Here is a 12,816-nt window from a genome sequence, read left to right on the forward strand (position 1 = left end):
ACACCACTCATTTATTTGTGGTGAATGGGAGTGAAACTGATGACACTCATAAAACAGGGGATGTCAAGTTTTGCTTGTGTGCCTTTTGTGACAGTCCGTTAATCAAAAGAATGCCTAAAATAAACATTAAACAAAAATGTACACTTTACAATATTTTTTGTTGAGGTTAGGCCACAAAAACAAAGCAATAATCATAGCAAGGCATGGGTTTACCAATACAGATATCATATCAGGTGGTGAAGTGCAACACAGCACCACCTGGAGCAGATACACAGAAATAAAAAGAGTACATAAGGATCAAAACTGTGAAAAGAAAGACAAAAAAAACCTGCCGTGCCTAAATAACACATACCAGATAGCCTATGTGCATCACATCAACTAATTCATATGAACAGTTTATTTTTAAACAGCACAGCAGGCCTCGGCATGTTCATCACAGGATGCAACTGACCTCTAACTGCCCTGACAAAAAGTTTCAATGACAAGGCTGGGTCACGGTCAAGAGCAATGTGAAGGAACAGCATCCAAAGAAATAAGCTTTAAAAAACAACAACTAAACTGTAAGGGAAGCAAAAAAGCAAAAGCAGGTCAACCCAGTTCCTTAGTTGTAATTACGTTATTTCTTTATAATGAATTAGGAAATGTTTTGCTCAGTAGACATGGACAGCTAAAGATTAACGTCCAAAGTATGTCCATTTTTAACATACTGCTAAATAAAGTAATTTAACTGTCAATAAATGCAGCACAAGTGTTTTAAGAATTTACTCCAATTGTCTAATTGTTTCTTTATATTAACATTATTCACCTTTTCTTGTTAATAATTCCTATTTCTAAATCCTTTTTTTTAGATACACCGAGTATACCAACACGGATATCAAATAAACACACTTTAGTTATTTCAGTTTAAATCAATACAAGGAAACATCCATGGATTGCATTAAACATTTACAAGCTGCATTTTCAGATTTCAAATGTCTTTCACAGATATTAAACATTACCCACTGCAGACTTTAGGGCGCGACTGTGCCAGTGTGCAATCGCTTCTCTGTACAAGAAATGGAAGGAGGGGGAAACGTATTGAACATGCCTGTATGTGGTCTGTATGGAGATGATGGTGACCGTGTAGAAGAGATGTTCCAAAACTGGCCCACAGAGACAGCCCGGGGTGTCCCTAAAACATTTCAGCCGAGAAAAAAAGTTTAAAATCAGATTTAAGGAAAAAAAAAGTTCTGCTTTCATTACATGGTGATCTAGATTATGTGTAAATGTCTTGTACTGAGGTACTTTTTCAGATTTAAAATGCATACTGTTTTTTGCCTGAATGCCATTTCTAGTTCCTGTGAAACTGCAATTCTGAAAACTAACTGCCTTCATTAATTTCAAGAGGGTCTTCTCTACTGGATCATAATACAGATGGTGACTGAAATGATTACAATGTTATAAATGGCATAAATATTCCACATAATAGGTAAGTACGTCAGAACCCATCAATCTTTTCCTGAAAACGGTGTTTCGCATTTCGCATTTCACAAAAATGGTGTGTGCATCACGCATGTTTTCGTTCCCATTCAGAACACCGGAGAGACGATGGCTCTTTTGAACTCCAGATATTGAGAACGCCTGAGTGTTTTAATGAAAAGAAATGCGCAAGGAGGCCGACAGTCGCTCTCAATCTTCCATTAAGTACACAGCTCTGTTCTTTAGGGATCTGTCCTTTGGCTAAGCAGCAGTGACTTGATCCTTGCTTTTCAGTATTTACGGGTGCCAGGTCTGTCTCGTATCCCCCAATGCACACAGAAAGCTGCTTGTTATTTAGAAAGTCAATGCAGATGTTACTTTAAATGGCACTCTCTGTTGGTTATGTGTGTTTGTCATGATGTTTAATTAAACAGATGAAACCCTATTGGTTTGGTCAGTTAGAGGGACCGATCACAAATTCCATTGAGTTTCCTTCCCTACAACCCTTTCTAATGCCACTCTAGCATACTGACATTTACCTTCTTGGATGTACTTTTCACCAGCATCGCTCTCTCGCTCTCTCTCTCTCTCTCTCTCTCTCTCTCTCTCTACCACTCCATTTTCAATATTAGACTGTATAATGGGGGAAGACTGTAATAATAAAACTATGCTCTCAATGGTGTCTGTAAATGGGAGCACGACCATGCAGAGTCATTCATCTCATGACCTATTTCCACTTGAGCTCCATTACTATACATCTTAAGTGTCTTTATTTTATACATATTTGTTTTCTATGTAGAGATTGTTAAACAAGTGCTTGATCTGTGGAATTCCCATGGCTACAGAAACGAACCTTAACTTCCGCTGTAAATAGCAGTAGGAGAAAAAGACAAATCGAAATCACTCTTATAACATCGAGATCCTCATTGTCCTCGTTTAAGACGCATAATTGGAGATAGTTGTATAAACAATGCATGAATCGCATTATTAACCCAAACTGTAACCTTATGTGTAAACCAGAGGCCATGCCAGAGTAGTTCTTAGGGTACCAGGCTCCCCCCTATAATATATCTGCCAAAAACAAACTTACCCCCAACAATCTCTCCACAACCCCTTCGCCTCCCCACTTTCAAACTCCTGGAGTCGCCACTAGTGTAAACTAAGGTTTGTACCTATATCAGTGTCCCAGATGTCACCCTGTATTTCACCAGGAGTTCATCTCACACAATAACTGCAGCGCACTAAAGACATATAGCCTTTTTCCTATCTACAATGAATGAGATAACACAATTTTGTATTCATGAAACCTTCAGCTTCCAGGGGCCTATTGTTTCTCTACTACATCAATTCTGTTTCCTATTGTTCTTTCCCCACCTCCACTGCACACTGAGTTACTATTGGCCTGTTGTTTCTCAGTTAGTAGTTCACTAGTATCGAATAACTGCTCAATTTTTCATGCCTGTGAACTTGCGTTTTGTTATGAAGAATAACACTCTCAGAAGGTTATCTTGGTAACCACACTACCCACTTCCTGAGACCTCTGCTGGGGCTGCAAACAGTTGCACTTTTATGGAGGACAGTCTGCTCTGTTGTTTGCACTGACCTCCTTTACTGGTTGTGAATGTCCACTCTTAATGTCAAAGAGTGAGAGAGGACGGAAACATGAAATATGTAGAAGATTGGTATAATTACTGAACCACACTCAGTTTTACTTCACGTGTCCTGCATCTGACAGACAGCTGTGCCATTAACTATTTTTAAAAGATTTGCAACAGTTTTTTATAAGTTGCCCTGGATAAGGGCGTCTGCTAATAAATAAATAAATAAATTATAATAATATTAACAGCTATGTATCAAACTGCACAGAAGTACAAAAAAGACACAGTTAAAGAGCATTACACACATACAAATGCAATGTAAACCTGCAGGGAAAAGTACCAAATGAAGAAAGGGAAATACATTTTGCCTGTACTATAAAAAAGTAAGTTAACCACAACATCATCATAATTCTGTCTTTTTCAAGAAATTAATGGGATGACTCATGGTTTTCCCTTCATATGTGTGGGCTGATATTTGATAGGTTTTGCATTTTTGAAGTTCAAAATTGTAGTCATTACTGAACTCAGTCTTCAAATCTTGTTCTGAAACATATATATGAAACAAAAAATATATCCCTCCCCCCCTGTGACAAGAAGAAAAGGGGAAAATCTAATCTTTTAACATATAAACAGATAGCTGTGTCATTGTGAATTAAAATGTATACATTTGGCTGAGGCAACAGACACTTCATAATAGTTTTATTCTGTAAAAGGGAAAATGCTTTATAGTAAATACACAACATAAGTGCTACAATAACATGAAATGTATAATACTTATATGAATATATGATATATAATAATTGTATCACTGAAGCACAAATATGATGTAAGATAGACTTACACCACAATTGGTATTATTTTTTAGAGTTACTGATAAATGCCACAGAATTAGACATTTAGGAGAAGAGAGCAGGTCTGCATTGAGCTCAGCCATCCAGAGCTCAAGGGCAAAGCCACTTCCCTCATCTAGTTTTGACAGGTGAAACCATGGCTCACACTATGATGGGAGATTGGAGGACACTAATCTGCCTTCAACCTCCTTTACTCAGATGGGAGTTTTATTTTATTTTTATGAAAGTGTGTGACAGAGAGCTATCCCTGTCATTTGTAGGTATAATACAAGTGTAGAGCACTGCGGTCTGGAAAAAGAAAGAGTGAGAGAAAGGTGTGCCTAAGGAAGGCGTATAAGGAACAAGATGTTAGACCTAGAAGCCACAGTGCTGGCGGGTGACTATGATGTTGTAGGAGTGACAGATACATGGCTTACAGAAAACGATGGACACAAAGGATACACACAGTTTAGGAGAGACAGGCAAAATCGAAGAGATAGTGGGGCAGCATTATATGTCAGAAATGACATTGAGGCAGAAGAACTCAAATTAGATCCCAGTAATGAAACAGAATCTTTGTGGACTAAACTTTTGAACAAGGTTAAACTTTCTCAGGAGAAATTTGTACCAAAACGTAGCAAACTGAGGACCAAAAAACACTGTCCAAAATGGTTTAATGGAAGTATTCAAAAAAATATCAAGAGAAAGAAAATGTTGTATAGCACATACAAAAGGGATAGAGATTAAACAAAATACAGGAATATGTTTTTCACACAGAGAGTAGTCACTATCTGGAACAAACTCCCCACCAATGTGGTAGAAGCTGAAAGTTTGGGAACATTTAAATATAGACTGGATAGGATCCTTGGATCACTCAGTTATTAATGGACACCAAACGAGCACGATGGGTCAAATGGCCTCCTCTCGTTTGCACACTTTCTTATGTTCTTATGTTGAACTGCAAAGAGATCTTAAGAAAGGGATCAGGAAAGCAAAGAGGGAAATAGAAAGAAACATAGCTCTTGGAGCTAAAACTAATGCAAATAGTTTTTTTCAATACTACAGCAGCAAGAGGTCAATAAAGGAGGAGGTGAAACAGATAAAGGGCAAAAATGAAGTATCTTGGAAAATGAACAAGATGTGGCAAATGTTGTAAATGAGTATTTCACAGAGGTTTTTACAAAAGAAAAAACAGAAAACATGCCACAGGTTAAAAATCAGTCCAGTCAAACCCTAAGAGAGATCAGAATAAATGAGGAGGAGGTACTAAAGGGACTAGCAGAATTAAAAACAAACAAATCACCTGGGCCAGATGGTATATTTCCAACAGTACTTAAAGACATGAGGGAAATTACTTATAGGCTGCTAAATCAAATATTCCAAATGACACTTAGAACAGGGGATGGAAGACCAATCCTCAAGAAAGGGGACAAAACTGAGCCAGGAAATTACAGACCAATCAGTCTCACGTGCATCACCTGTAAAATGTTGGAAAAAATGATTAGACAGAAAATAGAGGAGCATCTTAATGAAAACCATATTCTTGGAGATAGTCAACATGGGTTTAGACGAGGCAGATCATGTCTTACTAATCTATCAGAATTTTTTGAACATGCAACTGCAGCTGTAGATCACGTGAAAGCATATGATATGATATACTTAGATTTCCAAAAAGCTTTTGATAAGGTTCCACACCAAAGACAGGGAGTTCCACAGAGATCAGTATTAGGGCCTTTGCTGTTTCTAATCTTAATTAATGATCTGGACTCTGGGATAGTTGGCAAACTTGTCAAATTTGCAGATGATACTAAAATAGGCGGCTCAGTAGATACAATCTTGGCAGCACAGGCTATTCAAAGGGACTTAGATAATATTCAGTTGTGGGCCGACACCTGGCAGATTAAATTCAATGTGGACAAGTGCAAGGTATTACATGCAGGTAACAAAAATGTCAACTATAATTACACTATGGGAGGAACAGAACTGGATGAAGTAACGCATGAGAAAGACCTAGGAGTCTATGTGGACTCCTCACTTTCTCCATCCAAACAATGTGGGGAAGCAATAAAAAAGGCAAACATAATGCTAGGGTTTATTGTCAAAAGTGTAGAATAGAGAACAAGGGCAGTGATGTTCAGACTGTACAATGCACTAGTTAGAGCTCATCTGGATACTGTGGACAGTTCTGGGCTCCACACTTCAAGAAATATATCGCTGCTCTAGAGGCAGTTCAGAGGAGAGCAACCAGACTTATTCCAGGTCTGAAGGGAAAGTCCTACTGAGAGACTGAGGGACCTGAACCTTTTCACCCTGGAACAGAGGAGACTACGTGGGGACTTGATTCAAGTCTTCAAAATCATGAAAGGCATCGACCACATCAAACCAGAGGAGCTTTTCCAGATCAGCAGGGACACACGCACCCGGGGACACAAATGGAAATTGGGCTTCAAGGCATTCAAGACAGAAAACAGGAGACACTTCTTCACACAGAGAGGCGTCACAATCTGAACAAACTCCCCAGTGATGTGGTTGAAGCTGAAAATTTGGGAACATTTAAAATCAGACTGGATAGGATCCTTGAATCACTTAGTTATTAATGAACACCATGGGTCAAATGGCTTCCTCTGATTTGTAAACTTTCTTATGTTTCTTATGTTTCCTAATGTTTTTGACTAGGCCTGATGTACTGACCGAACTGCAGGTTAGCTACTACAGAAGAAAGTGGTAGAGTGCCTGGAAAGGTAACATACAACTAGGAAATTAATTAATCTGTGCTAAGCAAACTGAACCCACTGCCTCTACCTAATTTCACTGAGTCAGAAAATTCACTCCTCTGTGTACATGCATCCTTTTTCTCCGAGTCCTCTATGGCAAAAAGGAATTGTTCCAACCCTGTGGGGAATAGCCTACTCGGAAAATAATACTAGCCTTTAAAAGGGAGGAAAAAAATTAAAAGATAAAATAATGGATTGCATACAACGGGCCTGTTGAGATGATACAGAAAGTTTTTTAAAAATCTTTCACTATCTTCATTGAAGCTCAACTCAACAATCAAGAAGTCCACGTGGACACTAAGTCCAGGTCCACCCACAGAATAGCAGTTGTAGAAAAGCAGTGAATGATCAGGGCAGTACCCACATTATGAGTTAAAATACTCTGCAGTACCAATAGGTAGTATAATCATACCAATGGAACACAACCCCCCTTTTGTGTATTATTTATTCTAAGCAATGTGAAAACATCAACGCAGGCCCGTCCTGAGCAACGGTAAACTGGTTTCCCCGGCACGGCCCAGCCTCTCTCTTGAAAATCAGTTTCCACTGCGGTTGATACGTTACTAAATGGTTATGTCATCGTGAGCAAAACAGTCACAGCCAGTTCTGCTGTGGTTTCTCAGTACCACTGCCCTGGTTTCCTCTCTGCTGTTTCCACTTCGCTCTCTGAAAGTGTGATATTACAGCCTGATAAGGTTGAGAGCTCAGGCGAGCAAAGCTGATAAATGTTCCAATATAACCTTCAGAATATGCACGCTAGCAGACATTAATATATAAATAATTTGAGAGCCTTTTTTTCTACTTTCCCCACTGACTCTTTTAAAACGTGTCCCCACTACATGTGCCAAAACGCAAGATGTCTAATGACCCCCATTTATTGAAACAGCACAAACTGAAGAGTTAGGCCTTGTCATGTCATTGGTTACCTAGTCCCACAGCCTGCTAGAATATTCTCTATCTCTTTATGCTAACAGAGATAAATGCCTTCTTCTGAGACAAAGTCTTCTAATTATCAGGTTTGATTATACAGCAGCATCGACACATTATTCAGGGCTTCGCTCACACGGAGGCATGGATATAATGGCTGGCACAGATGTGCAGATTTATTAATACGTATATGTTTATACGGCAAGATATCCTTAATATTATTCTCTCTCAGATGCCTCAGTGAGAGGCTCATAAACATTCATTAAGGACAACATGTGTTGGGAGTGTTAGATTTATGACTGCCATTTATTTTAATCACAAGTCTTTCGAAAAGCTTTTAAATGCAATTTGCTTTATTACACTGATTTTAGTAATACAGCAGAACGTTTTCTGTGCCAGGATACTAAATTAAAAAGATTGCAATCATCACTGTCAATCACCTCAGGGCTGAATCTCTGATCTTCTCCAAGCACCTCACCTCAGGCACAGACAGATCCGCCGCCTCAACCCAAGCATCACAAGCAATTCCGCTCAGATCTGATTCCATTGATTTTTATCTCACATGGCCTTGTTTTGCAGCTCTAATAAAACCCACTATTTCTAACAACACATTTAATTATTTGCTTATTTAGAGGGAATTCTTTGCATCGCCTTATCTTTGGACTTCAAATCAATTAGACCTTTAACAGAAATGGGCCCAAATGATGCGAAATACAAACATGTTTCTGGGAGTGTCACATCTTTCAGGGGAAAAAGCAAAGTTCACCTCAGTCTGGGTGCAACCCAGTCTTTGATCTGTTTACATGCTTACTATTGAAGAAAACAACTTAGGAACCTTCCATTGAAAGGCTGTGTTGCTATAAAAACAGAAAATATGAATTCCCATAAATGATAGTGCTACATCAAAATAAATGCACCAAACTATACATATATGAAGGATAAGCTAGTCATCAAATACACACAATAATACAATGTAAGAGGTTCTGGATTATCCCATAATTGTATATGGAAATATTGCACACGTTTCAATATGTCCCACTTTATGGACTAGATGTAGCATGAAGTATTTCAGGCTAAACGATTGTAAGACATATCCAGTGTTTTAGGAAATACATGAATGATTTCAAGAAGTAGGTTAGCCTGTGATGCACGCGATGGATTTTTCTCGTAACAGGGATGCAACATGGTTCTCATATACTGTTATTCTTTGAATTGTCAATGCCGATTCAAATGGACACACCTTCAAAAACATGTATAGGGAGTTTCCTTTCTGTGTCACAAACTGTGTGGGAGCGAACAGATTTAAAGATGCAGCACATTTAAGTTCTGGATAGGGTCGATCACTGTCTTTACCTTTCCATTAGTCCACATATATATTTCTAGAACATACTGGTGTCACACTGCACTAAAATACGGACTTTGTCCACCCTATGAACATATAAAGGAACATTTAAGATGCAATCATTTTTTTCTGAGCAGAGACCTTAGGCTATAAACGTGTTCAGTAAAATTGATTTCACGTTTTGCACATTTGTATGAGGACATTGTCAGGAAAATTATTCTCTTAAAAAATACTTTTGAGAGTCCTTTGACATTTGAAATCAATTATAAAGCAGAGATCCTGCATATTTAAGTATACAAAGTGAAAATCACATTGAATGGTGACATCTGAAACAGCGTATTTTGTCATGGCGCTGTCCACCTGCTTTGGCAGTTCAGTTAACATCTTAATATTCTTTCTGAGCTAGACAACATTTGTTAGTTCTCATTTGGACTATTATATGAGGTGGCATTACTTTTCATGCCAAATTCATAGTTTTGATTACTTATTACATATTACACATAGGTTCAACACAAACAACAGTTCCTCGGTTGCTCTGGTTTCATCGGTCTGTCCAGTGCTGTTGGCTTGGGTCCACGTTGTACAATAACTGTGTTTTGTACAGTATAATTCAGACGAACTGGGATTACATCTGAGTTATTTTTTATTCCCACAATGCTGCATGAGGACTAGGTGCCAAACCTACAGCTCTGGGACACTGAGGCAGAGAACATCACAAGGCCTTATGGTTGAAAGAAATCTGCTACCCATCCTTTTTGCAGGTATAAAACACAACTGCTCCAAGGTGAAACTGCCTGTGCCATCAAGAAAATGTGACACAAAAGGCTTTATGAAAGACAGAATGTTCTTCTGCACAGATCTGAAACTTTCCATTTGCATGTCCAAGCTATAGCTGTGTGGCCTATTTACTGTCGCTTCTCACAACAGATTAAAATTCTTATCGCAGCTGGTGCAGGTGTTCTCTCGTCCATTTGCGGTAGGTCTCCAAACTATTTATTATATAGTCTCAATAAAGGCCATGCTTCATACAGTATTACATAGTCCCCTGCCCATTTCCAGATAAAAAATATCTGTATTTGCTAAATAGGGCACCATTATTTTTCTGCCTTTGAAACCAGGTGTTCTGGATTTTTGTTTTTATCCTAACACTACACCAGAGTCAGATTTATGGTCAACTAAAACAAGACACACTGACAGAAAATGTATTTGCAAATGTAATTATACTTACTGCACAATGGGTGATAATTGTGACAGAAATGACAGCCCTGCTGAGAGCACATCAATGCGTAACACGCCACAACCCCAGAGGATACAGACCGGCGTGTGCTGTGTGTACCTTGTACTGCGGCAAGATACTTCTATGTGAATCTTCCCAGAAACATGAAATATTGCACTAAAAATAAAAGCTGCTCGGCTAGACAATAGAAGAAAAAGTATTTTAGATGAGTAAGTCAGCCAATTGTCGCACAATGAACAGGGTAGGTCTGATCAACTTACAACTCAGTTAATAGGTTCTAAAAAAAGGCAGGAAAACATGATTGTCTGAGAAAAGTCTGGAAAAAGAACAGACTGGTGTAAAAACCACCTGTGGAGTTTTTAAACCAGACAGGCAACTCTCTGAAGCAACTGAATAACACTGTGTATTCCTCACAGTGTTATAATACAAAGCAAATGCAATATTGATACTTCTTAATTTAGTGTACATAGATACAGAAAGAAACATATCCTGATCAATGGCCAATTTGAGAAGCACACAATTCCTTTACAATATTTGCGCATTCATTTATAGTTGGGATTTATAACAGGCATGAATCTGTTCACAGCTTAGCTCTTATTAGAACAAAGCACCCATCTGATTTGACCTTTTTTATACCACTGAAAGGTCGTGGTGTAAAGCTGTGGGAGTCAAACCCTTCATCTGAAACAATATCATTCTGTGATTTACTGGATAAAATCAATATGGTTCAATAAGCTCTGAAATAATATAACTGATAAAAAATGATAGTTTCATTAACAATACATAATAAATAATAGAATCTGTGAATGACATTGTTTCAAATGAAGGGTTGGAATACCTTCAGTTACAATGATGTACCATGTCTTTGTACTGCAAGAAGCAGTAGGAGACTCAGAATATACCATACACTGTTCAAATAAAATGTTTTCTTACTATTTGAAGCTAAGATGTATTCTCTACATCCATTCACAGTAATTCAACACTGGAAAGCCCAGTATCTGAATACAGCACAGGAACAGAAATGCACAATGTACTGCTTTGATGAGTTACTCTAGTAAAGGGAGCCTACATACTTAACAAAATATATATAATATTCCAGCTGAGCTTTCAATTATGTAACTGACTAGACCATGTTGGTTCTTTTCACATCCAAAAAGAGTTTATGTAATCCTGTGATTGAAATCGTATCAGTTTTAAACCCACCACACCCATTCACATACATTCTTGTCCATTAACCTTGCTTCTAATCCACATGGTCTGATTCACAGGTTTCAGTTTGTCAAATATTCAAATATTCCTCATACACTTAAACACAGCCAAAAGTTCCAATTTAGATACATTTGAAATAATTGTCCATACACACTATTTTACAAAAGAGTATTCATTGTATTTGAATAAATATAATGAGAAAATATATAAAAATTATAGGACTATGTATTTATTTGTGGCATTGGAAATAGGGGTATATTTACTATTTTGACATAAAATGCAACAGGTGATTATAAAGGAGAGAGAAACTAAATAAAGTGACAGTCAAAACAGGATAAGAAAGATTATTGTGTATGGCTGGACAAGGAAAACCTGCAGGGCCACTTTATTTATTTGGGTAAATAAACACACACACACACACACCTTCCACTTTACCACAAATGGTTTCCTGTCAAAGTAACCCATTTTAAAACGCTGCATATCCACTTGTCAGCAGTAAATGAAGAGCTCCTTTTTATTAGCATGCAGATCTTGGCCTCACATCCCAGAACGAGATAAGAATTGTTATCTCCAAACCTGCAGGTGTTAGTAGACTGTCTGTGGGAAAGCTCACCAGTCTCAGGATTTTTAAACAGGCCCCACCTGCAAATTTGAAGATAAGGAAGCTTATCCTTTAGGAATAGTGCTCATTTTTGTTCCAGAAAAGACTACTTTGGTAACAATCATCCTTGGTAAATATTCAAACATCTGCTTTCCTTGGGATGCGTTTTCTGTCTAATTGTCATGTCGAAAGGCGAAAAATAGCATGTATAGCCATCTTTTCGATTTTTCTCCATGCAACGGCGGACTGCACAATAGCTTCAGTGCACTACACTGAGCAGAGCCTGTTTTTTTTTTATGCATGCTGTTATGCAGTATCATATCAATCACAATGAACGGGAGGGGAAGAGAGATGGATGGACTGCTGGATACTCAATGTAATTTCTTTTAGACATAATGTGTTTAAGAGCTGGTTGGCATGCAAGACGGCAGTGCTCAAGATTTTCGATAACAAATGCTCTCAAGGTCAAAGGTACTGCAAGCAAAATGGGTTATCCTTTGTTTTTTCTGGCGGTGTCAGGCAGTCAAATTGCCAAATTGTGGTACTGGCACTCCATATTGTGATGGCTGCATCCCACTCACAACTCTGCCTGATCAGCAAGACAGGGACACACTTAACGTTGCTTTACAGGCTTTGTGCAATGGTGCCTGCTGTTATTTCGGTGGGACCTTGGTGTCCTGACAAACCCCTCACAGTTCATCTGTCACTCTTCATAAACACCAGCCTTCTATCAATCTCTAACAAGACCTTAATTATTCCCACTCTGCCAACTACAGGACACTTAATATTGCAACCTATGCCTGAATACTGGCAATCAAGGCTTGTTTAAAACTACTTTGT

General features: G+C 38.2%; 1 protein-coding gene across 1 annotated transcript in view; it reads right to left on the minus strand.

Annotated features, from left to right (window-relative positions):
* The window catches only part of bend4 (BEN domain containing 4), a 28,864-nt gene that overhangs the window by 14,822 nt on the left and 1,226 nt on the right, over positions 1–12,816 (minus strand). The window lies entirely within an intron of this gene.

The sequence above is a fragment of the Amia ocellicauda genome, chromosome 13, assembly GCF_036373705.1.
Source record: "Amia ocellicauda isolate fAmiCal2 chromosome 13, fAmiCal2.hap1, whole genome shotgun sequence".
In the NCBI taxonomy this organism is placed as follows: domain Eukaryota; kingdom Metazoa; phylum Chordata; class Actinopteri; order Amiiformes; family Amiidae; genus Amia; species Amia ocellicauda.